The sequence below is a fragment of the Moschus berezovskii genome, chromosome 1 (assembly GCF_049115385.1).
Source record: "Moschus berezovskii isolate FMDL1 chromosome 1, NW_MosBer_1.0, whole genome shotgun sequence".
NCBI classification, from domain to species: domain Eukaryota; kingdom Metazoa; phylum Chordata; class Mammalia; order Artiodactyla; family Moschidae; genus Moschus; species Moschus berezovskii.
The window spans coordinates 78,810,572-78,834,075 of record NC_142460.1 but is presented as its reverse complement, the minus strand read 5'-3'; the positions used below and the strand labels follow the sequence as shown (position 1 = coordinate 78,834,075).

Here is a 23,504-nt window from a genome sequence, read left to right as displayed (position 1 = left end):
ATTCTCTGTGTACCAAGAGCTGGAGACAGGTGTTGCCCGCAGCAGGGGGAAAAGTGGCTGGGTGCTTTTCACATTTTGGCCCTGGCAACTGTGCCTTTGACTTGTATGTCGCTTTGGGGAGGTTGTTTAACGGTTTTTCAGAGCTGAAAAAACATCTGGCTGTGTGGGCCTCTAGGCTCAAGTGAAGAAGAAAACATGCGAAGCTCTGGCGGATTTCAGGGCGGTTTACTCTTCACACTTTCTGGTTGTTGCAAAAACACTTGCGCAGAAATGAAAAAGGCGGGTGAGACATGCCGTTCAAAAAGCACCTGGTTTTCAGGGTGCAGACAGTTCGTACTTCATTCCGCCTTCTCTGGAGCTGCAGGAAATGTCATTAAAATTTAGAAATTTCTTACAGAGTAAAAGAAAAAACAGTTTACACAGGTGTTCAAGAGTTGTTTCATTGAAGTTACGTCATGACATCTTATTTCAGAAGTTTCTTAAATTCATTCAAACTCATCAGTGCTGGAATGGGAGATAGAGGGACTGTGATAAAATGACTATCTGAAAGATATTTCTACCTAAAAGACGATGGGTCTTCTAAAACCTTAGCAGCAAACAGCATAGCAAGGTTAGCTCATGATCTCTTGAGCGATTCCTCAGGTTGTTCATTGACTATTCAGGGCAGTTCTTGAGTTAGTGCCACACAAAAATTAGTGAACAAGATTAACAACTTTGACTTTGTTGTTTCAGGCAACAAAGTGGTCTGAAATTGCTGGCCGGCTAATTTTTTGTTGATCTTTGCGTTAGGCTTTAAGGCTTTCCTCCATCCCCTAGTCTCATGCCTCAATAAGAAAACACTTTATTGTAAACATCCAGACGTTTTGGATATATAAGTTTCCATGTTTGTAATTTAACTCAAAATACTGTTCTAAAGCCTTAAAATTTTTTAAACAATGTATTTGAAAGTCTTACTGTATCAATATATACTTGACATAAATGATTGTTTTTAATGGAGGCATATTATTCCATTTATTTCCCCCATATCTTATTGATCACTAATTAGATTTTGTTGTTACAAAAGTGCTACAATGAGCCCTCATAAAGAGATGTTTTTTCACACTTGTGGAAGTGGGACACATCCCTAGAAGAGGACTTGATTGATGCATAAGTTGTATGCATTTCTATTTTTCATATTTCTGTAGAAAAATTATCTTTTAAAGAAATTGCAGTGGAAGTGAAGTCCCTCAGTCATGTCCAACTCTTTGCAACCCCATGGACTGTAGCCTACCAGGCTCCTCTCTCCATAGGATTTTCCAGGCAAGAGTACTGGAGTGGGTTGCCATTTCCTTCTCTGGACTACTTCCTGATAACAAAATATTATAGCATCAAAGTAGACATTATAAAAGTAGGCTATTATAATGTTGTGTAATTATGCCATACATAGTTGAACAAATTAAAAAAACATTTTAAAAGTTCATATATTCCTGATTATTAAAGAGAATAAATATACTTTGTAAAAATCATGTTTTATATTAGATTATTCATTTTAAAATGGTTTATAACTGTTTAGTTATTGAGAACATTGACCTTTTATCTGTCATGTTTTTAAAATATTTTCCCCAACTTTTTTACTTTTGACTTTTTAATAGGATTTTGATTGTAGATTGTTAATTTGTAAGTGGCCAAACTGAATAGTCTCTGAAACATTCTAAGCTTTGTGTTATATTTAGAAAAAATTTCTAGGATTATAAACAAATTAACCTATCTTTTATTCTAGTGGTTTAAGTTTTTTCACAGTTAAATGTTTCTTACAATTGGAGTTTGTTTTAATAATAAGAGTCTGCTAGGAATTCAGCTTTATTTTTTTCCAAATGGTTAGCCAGTTGTCTCAACAATACTTATTCAACAGTCCATCTTTTTTTCACTGAATATGTATGTGGGTACATTTGCAGACAACTCTGAACTTTGAGGGCTTCCCTGGTGGCTCAGTGGTAAAGAATCCACCTGCAATGCTGGAGAACTGAGTTCAGTCCCTGGGTTAGGAAGATCCCTTGGAGAAGGGAATGGCTTCGCCTTACAGTCTTCTTGTGTAGAGAATTCCATGGACAGAGGAGCCTGGTGGGTTACAGTCAATGAGGTCACAAAGAGTTGTATATGACTAAGCAACTAACACTTGCAACACTGAACTTTGAAAGTGCTTTCATATGTGCCATTTCATGTTTAACCTTGGGATCCCAGGTGTGGAAATAAGCCCAAGCATGAAAGACTTTTGCTAATTCTTATAAGGGTTTGAGAGGTATTCCAGGAAGATTTCATGAGGCATTCATTGCCATGAGGCCTGCTAGTCAGAGGGGGAAAGCTAGAAACAGGAGGAATTGGCAAAAGGGAAATAATTCCATTGTGGAGCTGCAATGGAAATCTTAGGGGACACAAGGAATTGTTAGGGGAAACACTGACTGAACCTGCTGCCTGACCAGGCACCAGCGTAACTATTTGCTTGAGTTATTGTATGATAGGAGAGCCTGATAAGGAGCATGGAACCAACAAGCCACCAGCAACTGGAAGAATTCGGGTAAAGTCATAAAGTCAATAGGAGACACCAGTCCATATGTTCTATCCTCCCAGGGGCCTTCTCAGTGAAATCCATCTTGGCTGGTGATGCACGGGCCACCGGGAAGAACCCTGAGTCAGAATGATTGGCCAGAGACAATCTAGAAACTAATCTCATCACCATAAAACCCGAGATTGTGAGCCACATGACAGAACAGTCCTCCTAGGTTCACTTACCCTTCTGCTCTCCACTGGGTACGCCTTCCCAGTAAAATCTCTCCCAATAAAATCTCTCACTTTGTCAGCACATGTGTCTCCTCAGACGATTCATTTCCGAGTATTTGACAAGAGCCCACCCTTAGGCCCTGGAAGGGGTCCTCCTTCCTGCAACAGAATTCTCAAAGTCCAGGAATGTCAGACCAAATCAATATTGATGGGGGATCCAGTCTGGCAGATGGATGGTGCAACAGTATTCCCTGTTTTCTGGCAATATTCTATCTCTGATTGTGGGCAGCACCTTGCCAGGTGGTCTGTCTGGCTGAAGTAGTACCCTGGCTAACAGTTTTGAATTGGGAGTCAGAATCAAACCTCCTGGCTAGTCAGGGTGTCATATGATTCAGAAGAGGATTTAAGTCCATGTGGAGAAAAAGAATGTGGATTAAGAAACCAAGCAGCTACTTAGTCAGCAGATTACAGAGACATAACCAGGATGTGAGAAAGGGCTTGAATTGGCCTAGGAGCGTCCCAGAGAACTGTGGGAAACCCACCCTTGATCTAGTTCCACAGCACAGAGGTCAAGACATACTCACTAAACTGTGGTAGCCCAGTGAAAGAGAAGTCAAAGTATTAGTTCCTTAGTCATGTGTGACTCTCTGCGATCCCGTGGACTGTAGCCCACCAGGTTCCTCTGTCCATGGAGTTCTCCAGGCAAGAATACTGGGGTAGGGAGTGATTCCCTTCTCCAGGGGATATTCCTGACCCAGGGATTGAACCCAGGTCTCCTGCATTGGGCGTGGATTCTTTACCATCTGAGCCACCAGGGAAGCCCATGGTAGCCCAGGGAAGTTGATAAAAGAGGCCTGTATTCATGGACTGTACTGTCCTATACTCTCCTGTGTAATACTGTAGTGTATATTATTTGACACTGAGAGTGATAAGGCACCCCTGCTCAATCCCATCATTTGTTCATTCATCAAATAGTCATGCTAGGCACTGTACTAAGTGCTGGAGATATAAGACGGAGTAAATGAAACAGAAAAGTTTCTGTTCTCGTATGCTATGATCTTGAGATAGTAAGATAAGTAAATACAGGGTATATTGTTGTTGTTTAGGGGCTAAATCATGTCCAGCTCTTTTGCAACCCTATGGACTGTCCTGCCAAGCTCCTCTGTCCATGAGATTTCCCAGACAAGAATACTGGAGTGGGTTGCTATTTCCTTTTCCAGGGGGATCTTCCCAACCCAGGGATCGAACCCTTGTCTTCTGCATTGCAGGTGGATTCTTTACTCTAAGCCACCAGGGAAGCCCACAGGGTATATTAGATAGTGATAAATGCTTAGGAAAAAGCTAAAGCTGGGTAGGGAGATTAGTTGTGTATGTGTGTAGAGGCATAAGAATATTGCCACTTTAGTGTGATTTTCACTGAGAAGGTGATATTTGAACACCGATGTTAAGGAAGTAAGGAAATAACCATGCAGTTTCTTAGGGGAAGTATTCCAAGTGAAAGTGTGAAGGCTCAGAGGCAGGAGTGTATATGACTTCTTTAGAACAGTGAGGGGGCCAATGTGGCCAGGATGTAGTGAAAAGATGATGCTGGCAGTGACTCTAGCTATTACTCTCAAACTTTGGCTTTGATACAGAGGGTTAAAGTGAATGTATGCATAAGAAACGTTAGCTGGTTGGCATCCCTTGTATAGAGAGGAACCATCCACATCCACTCTATGTGTTTCTAATGGGGCTATCACTAACAGAACTCCATACTGCTGATCACAGGAGTTGGGATTTGGCCATATGTACACTGTGTGTGTTATGACAATAATGATTATTTGAGTAATGTGCAAGTAATCCCAACTGAGCCGGTCATTATGTTAAAGTTGGACAGGCAGCTGGCTCTGCCATTGAGCCTCGTGTTATAATGCTGGAATTGAGGCCAGTGCTCATGATGGGTGCTCTTCACTGCTATGTGAAAGATGCCTAGAGTGCTTTAAGAGGGAATGAAGCTGACACAGAAAGAAAAACAGTGCTGATAGATGGAGATGGGAGGTGGCATGACTCCTGATGACCTACGTTGAATATCATGTTCTCTGTCCCTCTGCTTTCCAATCACACAAGTCAATACGTTCCTCTCCTTGTTTTTACTGAAACTGATTTGACTTGGATGTGATGGCAGCCATGAGTCCTGTTTAACAGAGTATTTTAAGATGATATATGGTTCCTTGTGTAAATCCAGAGCCATCAGACTACCATGCATGATAGTTTGGGCGCTCTATGTAAATTTCAATCTCTTCTAGAGGAGTCATGATGAAGCTTTAGGGCTTAGAGTGCCTGTGCCTGCCTGCAGGTTAAGTCAGTTCAGTCGCTTAGTCATGCCCGATTCTTTGCAACCCCAAGGATTGCAGCACGCCAGGCTTCCCTGTCCATCACCAACTCCCGGAGGTGACCGTGCAGGTGAAGCAGGCCAAACTACAGGTCAAACTATTACCCTCCCTTGAAGTAACAGCTGAACTTTAGGAGTCTTAAGAATCTCCCTTCCACTCAGGGTATTTCCTCAACCAGTGATTACTTATGATCTTTGGTAAAGGTCAGTAATCTGGTTATGTTGTGAAAATTAACAGAGTTCAGGATGTGTTTATGGTCATCCTGAAAAAAAAAAGTACCTTCTCTTTGACAGTTTAGGAGGTAGTTCACCACAAAGTTAACAAGATTTTACTATTTAATATGACTTGGGAAGGTAGTACATACTTAACACACACTTCTTAGAATCAGCCTTTATTACTAAAACCAACCTGACTGAAATGCTATGGTAGTACTGTCATGTTTATCTAATAAGAACAGAAAGAACATAGGCAGAACAGTGGTGGGATCTTCCCATTAGGACAGGATCATCTCAATTGTTCCTTCAGGATGTCTGTCTATAATGAATAGCCATTGGATCCAGAATGATCTCAATTTATGTCCAAGTCCTGTAAGTGTTAAGTTTAGGGAATCCATCTAAAGATATGAAGAAGGCAAACACTGTAGGCAGAATCTGTGACATCAGAGAATTAGTAAGCATAGAATATATACATAGGTTAACTCTTATTCTAGGCTAGAAATGGTTTGAAAGCTCTAGCAGAAGCAAGGGTAGTGATTCTGGAAAAACTTCTAAACATACAAAGAGAGAATGGATTAGGTTGCAGTGTCCAATTTACACAAGACCTTTCCCCACCATACTTCTCCCCTTGTTTTAAACAACAGTAATTAACATTTCATCTGCATATCTGAGGTTATTGATATTTCTCCCAGCAATCTTGATTCCAGCTTGTGCTTCTTCCAGCCCAGCGTTCCTCATGATGTACTCTGCATATAAGTTAAATAAGCAAGGTGACAATATACAACCTTGACGTACACCTTTTCCTATTTGGAACCAGTCTGTTGTTCCATGTCCAGTTCTAACTGTTGCTTCCTGACCTGCATACAGGTTTCTCAAGAGGCAAGTCAGGTGGTCTGGGATTCCCATCTCTTTCAGAATATTCCACAGTTTATTGTGATCGACACAGTCAAAGGCTTTGGCATAGTCAATGAAGCAGAAATAGATGTTTTTCTGAAACTCTCTTGCTTTCTCCATGATCCAGCGGATGTTGGCAATTTGATCTCTGGTGCCTCTGCCTTTTCTAAAACCTGCTTGAACATCTGGGAGTTCACGGTTTACATACTGCTGAAGCCTGGCTTGGAGAATTTTGAGCATGACTTTACTAGCGTGTGAGATGAGTGCAATTGTGCGGTAGTTTGAGCATTCTTTGGCATTGCCTTTCTTTGGGATTGGAATGAAGACTGACCTCTTCCAGTCCTGTGGCCACTGCTGAGTTTTCCAAATCTGCTGGCATATTGAGTGCAGCACTTTCACAGCATCATCTTTCAAGACTTGAAATAGCTCAACTGGAATTCCATCACCTCCACTAGCTTTGTTCGTAGTGATGCTTTCTAAGGCCCACTTGACTTCACATTCCAAGATGTCTGGCTCTTAATGAAAGTGAAAGAGGAGAGTGAAAAGGTTGGCTTGAAGCTCAACATTCAGAAAACAAAGATCATGGCATCTGGTCCCATCACTTCATGGGAAATAGATGGAAAAACAGTGGAAACAGTGTCAGACTTTATTTTTTTGGGCTCCAAAATCACTGCAGATGCTGATTGCAGCCATGAAATTAAAAGACGCTTGCTCCTTGGAAGGAAAGTTATGACCAACCTTGATAGTATTTTAAAAAGCAGAGACATTACTTTGCCAACCAAGGTCCGTCTAGTCAAGGCAATGGTTTTTCCCGTGGTCATGTATGGATGTGAGAGTTGGACTGTGAAGAAAGCTGATCGCCGAAGAATCGATGCTTTTGAACTGTGGTGTTGGAGAAGACTCTTGAGAGTCCCTTATACTGCAAGGAGATCCAACCAGTCCATTCTAAGGGAGATCAGTCCTGGATGTTCATTGGAGGGACTGATGGTAAAGCTGAAAGTGCAATACTTTGGCCACCTCATGCGACGAGTTGACTCACTGGAAAAGACTCTGATGCTGGGAAAGGTTGGGGGTGGGAGGAGAAGGGGACGACAGAGAATGAGATGGCTGGATGGCATCACCGACTCTGTGGACATGAGTTTGAGTGTACTCCGGGAGTTGGTGATGGACAGGGGGGCCTGGCGTGCTGTGATTCATGGGGTCGCGGAGAGTCGGACACGACTGAGCAACTGAACTGAACTGAACTGAACTGAATTAACATTTATTGACTCTCATGCCAGGAATTGATCTATGTGCCAGGAATCAAATAGAAAAACATGCTTACAATCTAATTTGTATCTCAAACTCTTGTATTAGGAAGATGTTAATTTATGATGTTATACTCTCATTATATGAATGAGAGTAACATAGAAGAACTTTCCACATGTAACTTAAGTTGGTTGAATTATAATAACTACTGTCTGAGTGAATGCTATAAGTTAAAAATGCATTTAATTATTTTAAAAATATTTCTGCGTAACAGCTGATTAAAAAATTAAATTAGATATCATCAAATATGTTGACAAAAATTTACGGCACACATATGTAACATTATGTATGATTTTTTATTTGCCCACCTGATTTCTGATGTATGATTTTTGATTTGCCTACCTAATTTCCTAAAGGAAAGGAAAGTGAAGTTGTTCAGCCATGTCCGATTCTTTGCAACCCCATGGACCGTAGCCTACCAGGCTCCCTTGTCTGTGGAATTTTCCAGGCAAGAATACTGGAGTAGGCTGCCATTTCCTTCTCCAGGGGATCTTCCTGACCCAGGGATTGAACCCAGGTCTCCTGCATTGCAGGCAGATGCTTTACCATCTGAGCCACCAGGGAATCCCTCAAAGCATAACTTAATTTCCTAATTAGGTTATAAATTGTTATTCTTGAAATTTATTATTTGACCATCATTCAAGAAACATACTTCCTATAGTCCTTTTCTTTGGAAGCTCATCAAATCATATAGTTTCAGTTTGTATTTCATTAATATATCTCTAGAGAATGACTCTAACAGAGATTTTTTTTTTTCCTTCAGAGAAGCTTTTTGAGCTTTTTTTTTTGTTTTTAAGGTTCTGCCTAATGTACTCACAGATTTCTCTAGAGAGATTTGTAGATTAAATATCAGACCATGATCATGTGTAGGAGGTGAGTTCTTAGAATGATTTGGGTTTGGAGGAGAAGTATAGATCTTCACTTCCTTCAAGGTTGTTTTTTTCAATAAAAACAGTTATTTTAGGTAGTCAATTGTTCTCACTTGTAACTTCGTGTTTGATCTCTCTGCCATACTAGTGCTTTTAAAATATATTACAACTCTACTCAACTTGTGTTTTTATATTATTCAGTTTTTGTTGATGGAAAAAAGCATTTTGCTGTTCTCACAGATTATTGACTATATTTTAAACCTTATTACCTATTAGGCAAGATCATTTTGACAGGCAAGTTTACATTGTAGTATGCCTCTAATTTATATCTTCATTATCTTACTGGAAGTGAATGGTGTATTCTCTGGCATCCTGAGTAGATTAGAAGACTTTCAAGATGCAGAGATGTTGAGAGAGATTCAGATAGTTTAATTCACTCTCAGGTAGATTGTGTCAGGGGTCCCTAAGACCATTCCTCAAATTTGATGATTCACTAGATAGGCTCATGGGACTCAGCATATGGGTGTATTCATGGCTATGATTTATCCCAGTGAAAGACTATGAAGCAAAATTGGCAAAGACAAAGACACTCAAGGTGAAATCTGGAGGAAGCCAGTCATAAGTTTCTACAAGTCCTCTCCCAGGGGAGTTGCACAGGATGCAATTATTTTTTTTTTTCCCCTCTGAGGCATTTTATTTGTACGTATTACATCCCTAGAAAAGGAATCCAAGGATTTTCCCTCCTGTGTGTTTTCATCTTGCTTCTTCATGGTCCATGATGCCAGCTGAGGTTGTCAGTACAATGAAACCAAACTGACGGGATGGGAGCAGGTTATTCTGTCATTTTTCTAGATCTTTGAGTTGCACATCAAATCTGGGGCTGATCACTCCACACTTATTTAGCCTGCCTGTGAGGTTCACAACAATTTTCCCAGCCCTGTGATCATCAATGATTTCAAATTCGCCAGTGTAACCATGCTTCATCATCACTGTTAGAAACCTGACGATGACTTTGGAGCACGGCCTAATAAGGACCTGGCGTTTGCCTCTCTTTTCGGCATTGTTGATACTCTTGAGAGCATCAGCCAGGACATTCATGTGCACCATTCTGGTGGCATGGAAAGATGGTGGAAAGAGCCACAGGATGCAATTAATTCTGCCAGCAGTGAGCCATGAAACACGTGTGAAATGTCCACCAGGAACATTCGCCTGAGCCTAGGACTCCAGTGTCTTACGCTGGGCTGATCACACTGGCACATAGTGCTCATGTGACTGCGGTCACTGAAATTCCAGACTCACAGAAGAAAAGCAGATCTTCAGTGCAAACCATATTGTTTTTACAATCAGTTTAGGTATAGTGAGCTCTTGTTATCATTCAGGGAGATTTTCCGAATCAATTTCTCAGATGCCAACCATATAATAAAGCCTTTTTAAAGACAGCAGTCGTAACCTCCTTACTTTAACTCTTTTCTGAACATTAATTAAAAGGTAAGAAAAAAATTTTTAAGTAAGGATTTTCTTATCTGTGCTTATGAGATTGTAGGCTTGTAGAAAAGCTATATTCCAGGTTCTATTCTAAATACCAATTATTTTTCTGGAGATTTTTGAGAAAGGTGGGATAAACGTGCTCTAGTCAATTTAGTGAAACATAACAAAACTAGAACTCTTTATACTGAAGGAGGTTATAATCAACATTGCTGTGCCATCTACTTGTCATGAAGTATGGGGACCCTAAGAGCATGCAGTGAACATTAGTAATTGAATTAGTGATTGAACAGCAGAGCCTAGGGTGATGAATGAATCCTGGGGTATTTAGCTGCAGTTGAGTGCAATTAGGTTCTGGACTAGTACTTCTAACCTCCTTACTCTCCTTCATAAACTGGACAATAAATTGAAAAAAAAATTTTTTTTGTGTGATTACTTTTAGAAGGATGCTTGGGGTAAAGATATTAGGCAATTACCAGATAGGCAGATCTCAAGAACGGAGGGCATAGAAGGAATGGCTGAGCCATGAAAGTAATGCAAGATGGTTTTATACTGCGGGGTACCCCTGTACTACCCAAACTCCTACAAGCTAGGGCCTAGTTCACTCTTCTCCCCCGTATCTGTTATTTGCCAAGGTAACTAACTGATTTTACCATGATAATATGAGCTTACAAACTTGCATTACAAACCCACAAGCCAAGAAAAAAAGATAAAAGTAAAAAACAAATTATCTTGAGGTAATCAGTGAACATATCTGGTGGACAAAGAATTTAAAATAAAACCAGTGAATATTCACAGAGAGATAAGGGAGAACATGAAAAACACGCAACAGGAAGCTTCACAGAAGAGCCAGTTGGAGATATTGGATGTGGTTGCTGTCTAGTCACCAAGTTGTGTCTGACTCTTTGCGACCCCATGGACTGCAGCATGCCAGGCCTCCCTGTCCTTCATGGATCACTCCTCACCCTTCAAGGATCACTGCCTTGTCATGATGAAGGGGCTTGAATAACTCGAAGCTATGAGCCATGCCATGTAGGGCCACCCAAGACAGACAGGTCATAGTGGAGAGTTCTGACAAAATATGGTCCATTAGAGGAAGGAATGGCAAACCACTCCAATATTCTTGCCGTGAGAACCCCATTAACTGTATAAAAAGGCAAAAAGAGATACTGGATAGGAATTTATTATTTTCAAGTAAAGATCTCAATGGATAGACTTGATAATGGGTAGCAGAATGAATAGAAACTTCCCTGCCCCCCTGCCCAAAATGGTGAGCTGGATAATCAAGTTAAAGAAGAGTCTAGGAAAGCACTGGGAAAAAACAATAAAATGAAACTTAAAAAAATTAAGAGCTAAGGTGGGATAGAAGAGAAAATGCTGGTATCAATATTACTGGAGTGATTGTAAAATAAATGGAGGAAAGTTAGTATTTAAAAAAATAACCACTGAAAAACTTCCGGAATGAAAGATGTAAAACCTCTGTTTGAAAGGGCTCAAATAACAGAATAGATGAAAGAAATGCTAAATACTTAGTCATATTAAGTTTATATTTTAGAGCACTAAGTGCAAAAAACAAATATTAGAAATATCCAGAGGATAAATACAGGTCAACTACCAAGTCATAAGAGAGGGAGTACATTTTCTGAGTAGCAGCATTTTTAAGAAAATAATAAAGTAGCATTTTTAAAGCATTAAAGAAAATTAACATCAAGCTCAGTATATTTTATTGTTGACTAAATAAGCAATGACCCACAAGAGCATATTTTAACCACTCAAAGCTAAAACTAGTCTAGATCACTTTGTCTTGAAGTGCAGTTCCAAGAAGAGTTTGTTATCCACTGGATGAGACAAAAAGCATGTGCAGGAATCTAAATGAATACATTGCTTCTTTTTTTTCTTTTTAATAAAATTGTTAGACAAAAAAAAAAGGAAGCTGTGCTAAACTGTATGCTTAGTAATGCAGATGATTTACACTCTGGCACGAAGTTCCTTTTTAAAAATATCAAAACTGGTATAAAGCAGTTTGTCGACTAGTGCTAGCTCAGGGACCATGTTTTGAGTAGCCTGCTTGCAGATGATATTATGGGGTGGGTGTGGGGTGGAAGTGCACAAGACCATTGGAAAATGAACAGGAGCTTGGATATTTGTCTTGGCTTTGTGGTGGAGAGAAGTTTTAGATATTGATAAACTTTAAAACTTTATAGAAAAAATAAGCAGAAATATGAATCTTGTTAAGTTGGGTTATCTACTATAAGAATAAAAATAGGATGTAGACTTTTCAAAATAGAATAAGAAAATTGAATTCTTCTAATGGAAGTATTAGAACAAGATAAATAAATTTTAAAGGTATAGTAAATAGATAACTGGAAATAAGATGGCTGAAATAAGACCTAATATCACAGCAATTTAATAAATGTAAATAGTTTAAATTAGCTCATAAAGGATGCTCATATTGGTAAACAACAAAAAACAAATGCAATAAAAATGCAAGTTTCAAATTCATTAGATAATTCTGTAAGTTGTCTTTGAGACAAAGTTTAAAATAAAATACGTAGCATTTTAACTTCTTTTAAACTATTGGAAGCAACAGATGGGGTGGGGCCAAGCCAGGAGGCAGCTGAGGTGATTAATATCTTGAATATGAGGAACTTAGGTATATCAACAAAGAATATAGTTAACTCAAGTAGAAAGAGAAAGGGTTAGGCAAAGCATATAAACTGTCAGTTTTCAGTTCAGTCATTCAGTCGTATCTGACTCTTTGCGACCCCGTGGACTGCAACACGCCAGGCCTCTCTGTCCATCACCCCGGAGTTTACTCAAACTCATGTGCATTGAGTCGGTGATGCTGTCCAACCATCTCATCCTTGGTCGTCCCCTTCTCCTCCTGCCTTCAATCTTTCCCAGCGTCAGGGTCTTTTCAAATGAGTCAGTTCTTCACATCAGGTGGCCAAAGTATTGGAATTTCAGCTTCAGCATCAGTCCTTCCAATGAATATTCAGGACTGATTTCCTTTAGGATGGACTGGTTGGATCTTCTTGTAGTCCAAGGGACTCTGAAGAGTCTTCTCCAACATCACATTTCAAAAATATCAATTCTTTGGTGTTCAGCTTTCTTTATAGTCCAACTCTCACATCCATTCATGACTACTGGAAAAACCATAGCTTTGACTAGACGGACCTTACTGAGGGGGAAAACTGAATTGTATGGAAACAAGAAAAGGGTTTATGACATAATTACACAATGGCTTATGAATTACATAAGTTTTCTGACTCTTACAAACATACATAGACTGGCAAGAGAAGATTCAGACTCACATAATAGTAATTGAATTTGACTATCTCTGATGTTTTACCAACACTTGGTTGCAGGCCATGGGGTCGCGAAGAGTCAAGACACAACTGAGTGACTTCACTTTCACTTTTCCTTTTCATGCATTGGAGAAGGAAATGGCAACCCACTCCAGTGTTCTTGCCTGGAGAATCCCAGGGACGGGGGAGCCTGGTGGGCTGCCGTCTGTGGGGTCGCACAGAGTCGGACACGACTGATGCGACTTAGCAGCAGCAGCAGCAGCCCTTATACAAATCATAGGTTTAGAGTTAAACTTTTTAAAGATTATTATTTATTTTTTTTTTTGTTGCACTGGTTCTTTGTTGCTGTGCACAGGTTTTCTCTAGCTTCCGCGAGCCGGGGTTACTCTTCATTGCGGTGCTTGGGCTTCTACTGCAGTGGCTTCTCTTGCTGCGGAGCACAGACTCTAGGTGCACAGACTTCAGTAGTTGCAGCACGAGGGCTCTAGAGCACAGGCTCAGTTGTTGAGGTGTGCGGGCTTAGTTACTCCACAGCATGTAGGATCTTCCAGGCAGGTGGACTCTTATGCCCTGTACCACCACAGGGAAATCCAAAAAGCTTTTTTTGTTTTGAAGTTCTACTTGTTAAGGTAGGAGGATAAAACATACTTTATTGAACAATTTGTTACCTTAATTTATAACTTCAAAATATTCAGACATGTGCTATGTGGGTCTCCATCTGTACTGTTGCGGGAGCCCCACAGATATTAGGAGTGCACATGATAAAGGAGGAAGAATATCTGTTATGGAAGATTATACAAGCATCAGTTCAGTTCAGTTCAGTTCAGTTTAGTCGCTCAGTCATGTCTGACTCTTTGCAACCCCAGGAATCACAGCACACCAGGCCTCCCTGTCCATCACCAACTCCCGGAGTTCACTCAGACTCATGTCCATCGAGTCGGTGATGCCATCCAGCCATCTCATAGCGGTGGTTAAATGGAATATTAATTTTCTACTGCTGCTGTAACAAAATACCACACGCTTTGTGGCTTAAAACAATTTTTGTCTTACAAATTTATTGCCTTACAATTCTCAAAGTCAGAAATCTGAAATGGCTTTAACTGGGCTGAAATCAAGGTGTCAGTAAGGCTGTGTTCCTTTTAGAGGGTCCAGAGGAGAATCTGCCTCTTTGTCTTGCCCAGTTTCTAGAGGCAACCTACAATCCTTGGCTTTTATCTCCTTTCTCCATCTTCAAAGCCAGCAGAGTAACATCTTTCATCTCTCTGACACTGACTTGCTTCCCTCCTTCTTTCTCTTACAAGGATACTTGTGATTATATTGAACCCCACTAGATAATCCAAAATAATTTCCTCATTTTAAACTCATTAACTTAATCACATTAACCGTGTTCTTTTTGCTAAGAAACTTATTCACAAGTCCTAAGGATTAGGATGGACCTGCTGGCGTGGGGGGCGGGGAGGCGTGCATTTCTCTGTCTATAACAAATAAAGAGTGGGAATGGGAAAACAGGTAGAAATTGAAGCACTTGAAGGAATAGTTTCACTTTTACTTTATATAATTTTGTACTACTGTTTAAGTTGCTTTAATAAAGAAGATATTACTTTTATGGGCTTCCCTGATAGCTCAGTTGGTAAAGAATCCACCTGCAATGCAGGAGACGCCCGGTTCAATTCCTCGGTTGGGAAGATCCTCTGGAGAAGGGACAGGCTACCCACTCCCATATTCTTGGGCTTCCCTTGTGGCTCAGCTGGTAAAGAATCTGCCTGCAATGTGGAGACCTGGGTTTGATTCCAGGGTTGGGAAGATCCCCTGGAGAAGGGAAAGGCTACCCACTCTAGTATTCTGGCCTGGAGAATTCCATGGACTGAGAAGGCCATGGGGTTGCAAAGACAGAGTGACTTTCACTTCACTTATTACTTTTATAATGATAACCATTAAAAATATATTTTGCTCCCTCTTCCATTTTTTGTTTCTTTTTATAGAAAGTGTATTTTATATTATGTATTGCCTTGACTTGTTCAGTTCAGTTCAGTTCAGTCGCTCAGTCATGTCCGACTCTTTGCGACCCCATGAATCACAGCACGCCAGGTCTCCCTGTCCATCACCAACTCCCAGAGTTCACTCAAACTTATGTCCATTGAGTCGGTGATGCCATCCAGCCACCTCATTCTCTGTCGTCCCCTTCTCCTCCTGCCCCCAATCCTTCCCAGCATCAGTCTTTTCCAGTGAGTCAACTTGTCACATGAGGTGGCCAAAGTATTGGAGTTTTGACTTGTAGAAGCATTATTTCAAAAGACCTCTTAAAATCATTGTGTTTAATCCCATTTAATAGAGATACAAACTGCTATACATAAAGCATAACTGTTACCTAAATATTTGTACTTGAATAAAGGGACAATCTTTTGGAAGAATAATAACAATGGAGTAAGAGACTATATATGATTTTTAAAAAGATAGCTTTCAACCCCTCACTTCCCTCAAATGACCTCCAATCTGTGCATTGAGTCTTATTCTCAATAACACTTATATCCCAGGGGTCAAGGAGTTGATGTTTGCTTCCAAATGCATCCAAGCTAAAATGTAAGTAAACTGTTGTTGTTGTTCAGTCACCAAATTACCCAATGACATTTTTCTGGAAAAGCTTAACTTTTTTAGCAGTAGTAATACATACATGCTGAGTCACTTCAGCTGTGTCTGACTCTGTGCTTCCCTAAAGACTGCAACCCGCCAGGCTCCTCTGTCCATGGGATTCCCCAGGCAAGAATACTGGAATGGGTTGCTATGCCCTCCTCCAGGGGATCTTCCCCACCCAGGGATCTAACCTGTGTTTCTTATGTGTCCTGTATTGGCAGGCGGGTTCTTTACCACTAGCTCCACCTGGGAAGCCCAGCGGTAGTAATAGCTTCTCTTTTGTTCCTGATCCTCTCACATCAGGAAAATAAATTTCATCAGTCATAAAATGTGTTATTAAAAGACAGATTAATCTGGACAAAGGTAAAAGAAGCCTACCCTTCACAGCTCGGCCCACCTCCCTTCTCTCAAGAGTATCAATATCCTCCAAGAGGTTCTAATGGTCAGGGTTTCCTCTCTCTGAATGGAGGTATGTTAGGGTAGATATTGTGATGATCATTTGCTTCAGAAGATGGAAGCATGGCTGCTATGTTCCCACTGCCGTTGGTTCTGAGGTTCTTGTTTTGAAAAATCAGGGTTTAGCTCATTCCTGATTCATTCAAGATTGGTGCATCACCAGCAGGAACTCAGTCATAATTGGCTTAGGACAAATTTGTTAGAACCAGGGCACCACTTCGTATAGGTTTGATTGGTTTATCATATGCAGCTAAGTAAAATATAGAAACACTAAACCAAAAAGATCTTATCTACTTCCTTTTTACAATACAGAGTATTCAACATCTAAACAGTTTCATAGTCTTTTTTCCACCCTAAAGGTGAGATGATCATAAAATCTTTAGAAAATTCCCCTAGACATACTTTCAAATCATATTAAACTACTTCAAAATTATTGGCAGCATATTAAATAAGATGAATTGAAGCGTACAAGAAAGAAATGTTATTAGTAGGAAAATAATCACAGAAACATAATTTAGACAGATGTTAATTTAGCATAAATGATTTCAAGGAAAAATGTAGGACTTATAATTCTTAAATTTGATGTATGGAATATCTGAGTTTTTATGTTTCATTAACATATTTCTACAAATGACCAAAACAAACAAAAATTTTAATAGAGCAGATTGCAAAAAGTTGTGATAAAATGGAGCAGTTTCCACATGCAAGGTTTCTCCAACTTCAAGTATCTATTTATATTTTTGCTGCTGCCCACAAGTTAAATTAAAGAAAAAAAAACCCACATTTTGAATTAAGAACTTTAGCCTCTCTCTCTCTTTTTCTGATACAATGCAGTGGAGATTGATGGAATGGCCAAGTTAGAAAATATTTTAAAGGAGGAACCAAAAAGATGTGCTAATGGATTGTGAGAGATAAGGAAAAGTTAATAATCAAAGGATGGGACTTCTATATCAGGTAATGGCAGACAGAAATTTAGACCAACCTTCCCACTGAAGACAAGCAGAAAAGCCAGAAGTAATAACATCTGTTGGAAGGCATCAGAGAACTCACAAGGTGATGATCTGGTCAAGGTCCCAAAAAGAAAGAAATACAGATTACTGAGGCTAGCACTCCTAACTACTTTTACCTTGGTGATATTTGTTGATCTTTAAGAGCTGGCTGAAAAGTTAAGTAGTATTGTGTTGATTTCTTGGGGAAGGAGAGGTAGGGAGACAGGAGAAAATAAAACCATTCCTCACATAGGTTGCAACCCAGCTTTCAGGCACCTGGTGGACTAGAGAATCTGTCCTTAACATTGGGTTAAGATGATGCCAGATTCCTTGGGAGAAATAAATGAGAATCTACTCTAGAGAAAGGTAAAATTGTACAGGGTCTCAAATTATTTCTACAGCTCGGAAAACAAAACTCAATGCTTGGCACATGAGGAAACCCAACACCACAGAAAGAAACAAGAGAGGCAATAGATAACGGAGAGATCCTCACAGCCACCCTGGGGCTTCCCAGGTGGCTCAGTGATTAAAGAATCTGCCTGCAACAAACGAAATGCAAGAGATGAGGGTTAGAGGGTCCATCCCTGGGTTGGGAAGATCTGGAGTAGGAAATGGCAACCCACTCTTGTATCCTTGCCTGGAGAATAACATGGACAGAGGAACCTGGCTGGTTACAGTCCATAGAGTCACAAAGAGTGGACATGACTGAGCCACTCTAACATTGGCACTCTCAGATACTTTATTCTTTTTATGCTCAAAGAGACAAAAACAAAATCAAAAGTTTGATGGAAAGCTAGAAGTTTTAAAAAATGACAGCAGATTTGAAGAAAAAGAATCCAACAGACATTTCAGAACATGAAGAAAAATGCAGCAACCAAAAACTAAGCAGCAGAACTGAAGTCTGAGCCCAGGAAATTCAATTTTAGGGACAAGAATCTTAGCAGCTACTCTCAAAATTAGGAGAAAAAGTTGTTAACATTCTTAAACTTCCAAATTTAACGAGAGTTTAACTAATTTAAACTACTTTCTGATTAATCGTTGAAAACATATCATCTTATAAAAGATAGACAATATGGTCAAATATGTGGTTTTAGAATACAAATTTTAAGCCACTGATATAATAAACTATGATCAACAGAACATTTGTTATTTCCTTAGAAATGTTTCATTGAAAATTGAATGAAATTGTAGACAGTTACCAGCTTCTATGATTGATACACTTTTCATATTTTATATTGTTCCGCTTCCCTGGTGGCTCAGACGGTAAAGCATCTGCCTGCAATGTGGGAAACCCAGGTTCAATCCCTGGGTCGGGAAAATCCCCTGGAGAAAGAAGTGGCAACCCACTCCAGTACTCTTGCCTGGAAAATTATGGACTGAGGAGCCTGGTAGGCTACAGTCCATGGGGTCGCAAAGAGTTGGACACAACTGATTGACTTCACTTTCACTTTTACCAGAAAGTTGCCCTGAAGTGACTTATTAATTTAATACTATCTAGAACATTTAAGGTGACCCCATTTGGCTCAGTCTAGAGATTTTATTTTTAAAAGTTCCTGATTCTTCTCAGAACTTGTAGACCCTTTGATCTATTTCGCTATATTGTTTATTCAACAAATTAACAAAAATAACATTTGTAATATCTTCCAATAATAATAATTTCAAAGGCCCACTTCAAGCAACAACTGACCAAATCTTTAATTTATCTTCATTTTTCTTTTCTGGGGCTTCCCTGATGTCTCAGATGGTAAAGAATCTGCCTACAACGTGGGAAACCTGGGTTTGATCCCTGGGTTGGGAAGATCCCCTGGACAAGGGAATGGCTACCTACTCCAGTATTTGTGCCTGGAGAATTCTATGGACAGAGGAGCCTGGTGGGCTATAGTCCATGGGATCACAAAGAGTCGGACAAGACTGAGTGACACTTTCACTTTTCCTTTTCTAGGAGTCAACTTAAAATTCTCCTGCCTGGAATTTCAAATAGCTCTGCACCAGAAACATTGTGATCCCCCCTGAAGATCCATTCTCTTCATTTTTTGGTCCTTTGGCCCTGCCAGAGACCACATCCATGGGGTCCATTATTTTTTGACTCCCTCTCAGGCTCCACCAGTGTGGAGGCCAACAGATCTGTGGGAGCCAGAGAAGTAGATGAGGAAATTTGTCTCCTTAATCTCTGTCTTCCTGGTCCTGTCTGACTAGCTGCCACCTCCAACCAAAGGTCCAGCTTCAGGCATCAGGGGCTCTCAGATCTGACCAGTAAAATACACCTGTGTAAGAGACTGATTATGCCAACCCTGTGGTGTTTCTGCAGCAAAACTTTTGACTGTTTCCAGGGATCAAATCTTGACCTGACAATGAATTTTAGCTTTCAAAAATTCGCCAGTCTGGTGATTAGGGTAAATGGCAAAGCTGTAAGAGGTAGTTATAAAATAAAGAGACTAATTATCTTTTAGGATCCCTAACTTTGAGGTCAGTGCTTCTGAAAGAGTTCCAAATGTGCTGTGAGTAGGGGAAAGAGTGTTAGAATGCATGCCTTAGATCAAAGGGGGCAAATTTGAGTAATGGTAATAATTTGACAAAATAGAACCTTGTTAAAATAAAGTTAATTGTTGAATATGAAAAAGAGTTCCCATTCCTTTTTGAGTCTAATAATTAGGGCACTTTGGAGATCAGATAAAACATGTCTCTTTTTCAAATACTTTGCCTGGATGTTGGGTTTATTTATATATTTACTTTTGGGGGCTTTTCTTTAGTTTTGGCAAGTGGAGGCTACTCTCTAGTTTTGGTGCGTGGGTTTCTCATTGTAGTGGCTTCTCTCGTTGCAGAGCATGGGCTCTAGGTTGCACAAGCTTCAGTAGGTGCTGCTCATGAGCTCAGCAGTTGCAGTTCCCAAGCTCTAGAGCACAAGCTCAATAGTTGTGGTACACAGGCTTAGTTACTCCATGGCAAGTGGGATCTCCCCTGATCAGGGATCAAACCCATATCTCCTGCATTTGTAGGCGGATTCTTTACCACTAAGCCACCAGAGAAGCCCCTGGATATTGGTTTTTAGCCAAAGTATGACTCAACTTTTCATTCTTTTCTGTTCATTTCTGTATTCTTCTGGACTTCCCCTTCTCCGTTGTCACTCATAGATGAAAATAATATAACTTCTTCTAAAGGTTTTTTGCTTCTCTGAGAATTGTCAGGTATATAGAAGTTGCCAAAATCATCACCAAAGATTCATCAAAGGGTGCATGAGGGGAGTTAGGAGATGCAAACACTGGCCAAGGGGCTGGTCAGGAGTTTGAAAGGACAGCCAAATGGGTTGAACTATCCCTTCCCTTTCTAATGCCACAGGAAAGGGATATTTCTCTGGCCGGCACTTCTCCTCTTGCCCCAGGTCCAATTTCTCTTTGGGAAGTGGAGTAACATGTTAACATGTTAATATACTTCATAATCAAAATCTCAAAGTGTAACTGTTCCTGAATTTGCTAGTAAGTTTATAGGAAATGGCAACCCACTCCAGTATTCTTGCCTGGAAAATCCCATGGATGGAGAAGCCTGGTAGGCTACAGTCCATGGGGTTGCAGATTCGAACACGACTGAGAGAATTCACTATAAAAACATTAGTTTCAGTTTTACCACCAGGGGGCAGCAGAGAGTGATCTTACTGCAAATAGTGATTAGAGACAGCAGTTTCTCTGTCTCTCTCCCTCCCTTCCTCCCTCGCTCCATAAGTCCATCTTTCTCTTTCTCTCTCTCTCCAAAACAGACAAACTGTGAAGTTGTAAGAGTGCCCAAGAAGAAAGAGTGAGTGAACAGATGAACAGATTTAGGAAGTGTGACAAGTATGGGAGATGTATTAAAGACAGAGTCAAAAAATAAGTAGTAATTTGCTGCATAATTAAAAGACAGATTTGGAGTGAGATTTATTGGGCTTGAATCCTATTTCCATCACTTATTAGCTGTGTGATTGGACATATTACTTAGCCTCTCTGGCTCTAGTTTCTCCACTGTAAAATGGGGATAATAATGATTTTACTTCATAGGGTTGTTGAGACGGTTAAATGAGGCCATATTATAAAATGCTTATAACAGGACCATGACTATTTACTATGGACATGACCAGTGAGGTCTAGCATTGATATTTTAACAAAACATAAGAATATAAGATATGGTTATTAATTTCTCTGTTCTGGTTTTACTTGTTAATTTGATATTGCATACAATTTATTTTCAAATATTATTTCTAAATTTTTTTGTACAACTTATGAACTTATTTTGAAAGATAATAATTAACTCTTATCTATGTTTTGTCTAAACTTTTAAAGGAGAATTATGGAGGTATAGCATCAACTTTATGGTGGAAGTGAAATTTTCAAGGTAAATATTAATGACATGCTGCTGCTGCTAAGTCACTTCAGTCGTGTCCAACTCTGTGTGACCCCATAGACGGAAGCCCACCAGGCTCCCCCGTCCCTGGGATTCTCCAGGCAAGAACACTGGAGTGGGTTGCCATTTCCTTCTCCAATGTGTGAAAGTGAAAAGTGAAAGTGAAGTCGCTCAGCCACGTCAGACTCGTAGCGACCCCATGGACTGCAACCCACCAGGCTCCCCCGTACATGGGATTTTCTAGGCAAGAGTACTGGAGTGGCTTGCCATTGCCTTCTCCAATTAATGACATAGTCAAATGTAAAAAAAAGAAATACATGTTTTGTTAGGCTCTTTTAAGTTACTCATCAGTAGTGATTTAGTGATTATGCATGGATGAAGATCCAGGACTTCAGATAGGTCTTCAGAGCAGGGTCAGGGAAGAATGCAGAGAAGTGAATTAAAGAATAGGGAAATAGGAAGTGGGTAGGAGAATAGCCATTTTATGAAATCATACATTGAATTATAGTGCCTCTGTCATAACCATGAGGGCAGGGAGGAAATATAATAAGCAGTGGAGTGTTGTAGAGTTTGAATTATTTTAAATTCTCCACGTTGGGCATTGTTCTTTATACCCCATGAAATAGTGATATTAGTGCTTGGGTAGTGGTAGGACAGGGTACACCGAGGGGCTTGGGACTAAGTGTTTAGTAGCACATGTGAGTTTGTGTGTACACGTGTATGTACACAAATGAAGGGAAGGGCAAATCAGCCCACATGCCTAAGCCAGAACGTTCACAGAAAGTAAAAATGACAAGGCAAGTAGGTATTGGCCCATTTCTGCAAGGATGCACATCCAGAAAATTCAGCTAAGGAAGGAAGGGCACACAGGGACTTCAGTTCTAGGCAGTCAAGACTCAAATCCAAGAGGCAAAAGAGCAGGCAACGGAGAACAGGTGTCAGAAATAAAAGGCTGTTAGAATCTGTGCAGTAAATACTCAAGATCTGTGCAAAGCCATTATATAATGGAGAGGGGTACCAAGGGCAAGATGACATCTTCTTAACTGGTTTCAGTTGTGGGCTAAGCATGACTCTGATATTGGAGACAAAGAGATATACACCTTCCTAGAAGTTTACTTCAAAAGCATTTATAGGCAGATAAATCATTTTTTGAATAAATCAACAGTACAAATTTGGGGGCATTATGTCTTAAAGCAGCTCTAACTTGCCAAAGCTTACTAGGCCTTTTGTTTTGGCCACTGCAACATTAACCAGCATGACATTGTTCTGCATTGTTCTGTTTGTCTCTCGTGTGCATTAATTCATAGTAGTATTAAAGAGGAGTTGGAAGACTGCTGGTAAAAGTTTGAGTTTCTGGCTTGGGGGGTATGTTTTTCTTGATCTTTCCATCTTTTGCTCTGCTTTTTGGGACCCCGGGGCACACCTAAGGAGAATCCGAGTCCTTTATATTTTTCAGAGACATGCGTATACTAGCCAAGCACAACTTTCTCTTATTCTACTGACTTTCATGGCATATCTTTAGTGCACGGTTATGCTAATAAGCTCCTGGTCTCTTTATTGCTTTGCATAAGAGGTCAAGGTGGGAGCTGGGGGGCTAGGGGAATGGGATTTTGGGATGGAAGGGTTATAAGAGTGGGGAGAGAGGGTCTCCTCCCTCCAAATCTATTCTGAGAATTCTATGACTTTTCACACCATTCACTTGACTCTTAAAACGCTGATTGTACATTGTGGTCAGATCAGAGATGAGTGCATCTTTTAAAGTTGTTGCCTGAAATTTCAAACCAGAGGAGTTAAAGTGGAAAGAATGGAGGGCTGGCAAACATGAAATATGAGTTTTACTCCCCGCTGT

The 23,504-nt window shown here is 40.1% G+C and overlaps 1 protein-coding gene and 1 pseudogene across 1 annotated transcript in view; one reads left to right on the top strand and one right to left on the bottom strand.

The window, feature by feature from the left end:
• LOC129554180 (cell surface glycoprotein CD200 receptor 1) overlaps nt 1-23,504 on the top strand; it is a 76,344-nt gene that overhangs the window by 155 nt on the left and 52,685 nt on the right. The window lies entirely within an intron of this gene.
• LOC148778754 (small ribosomal subunit protein uS8 pseudogene) lies at nt 9,130-9,546 on the bottom strand (annotated as a pseudogene).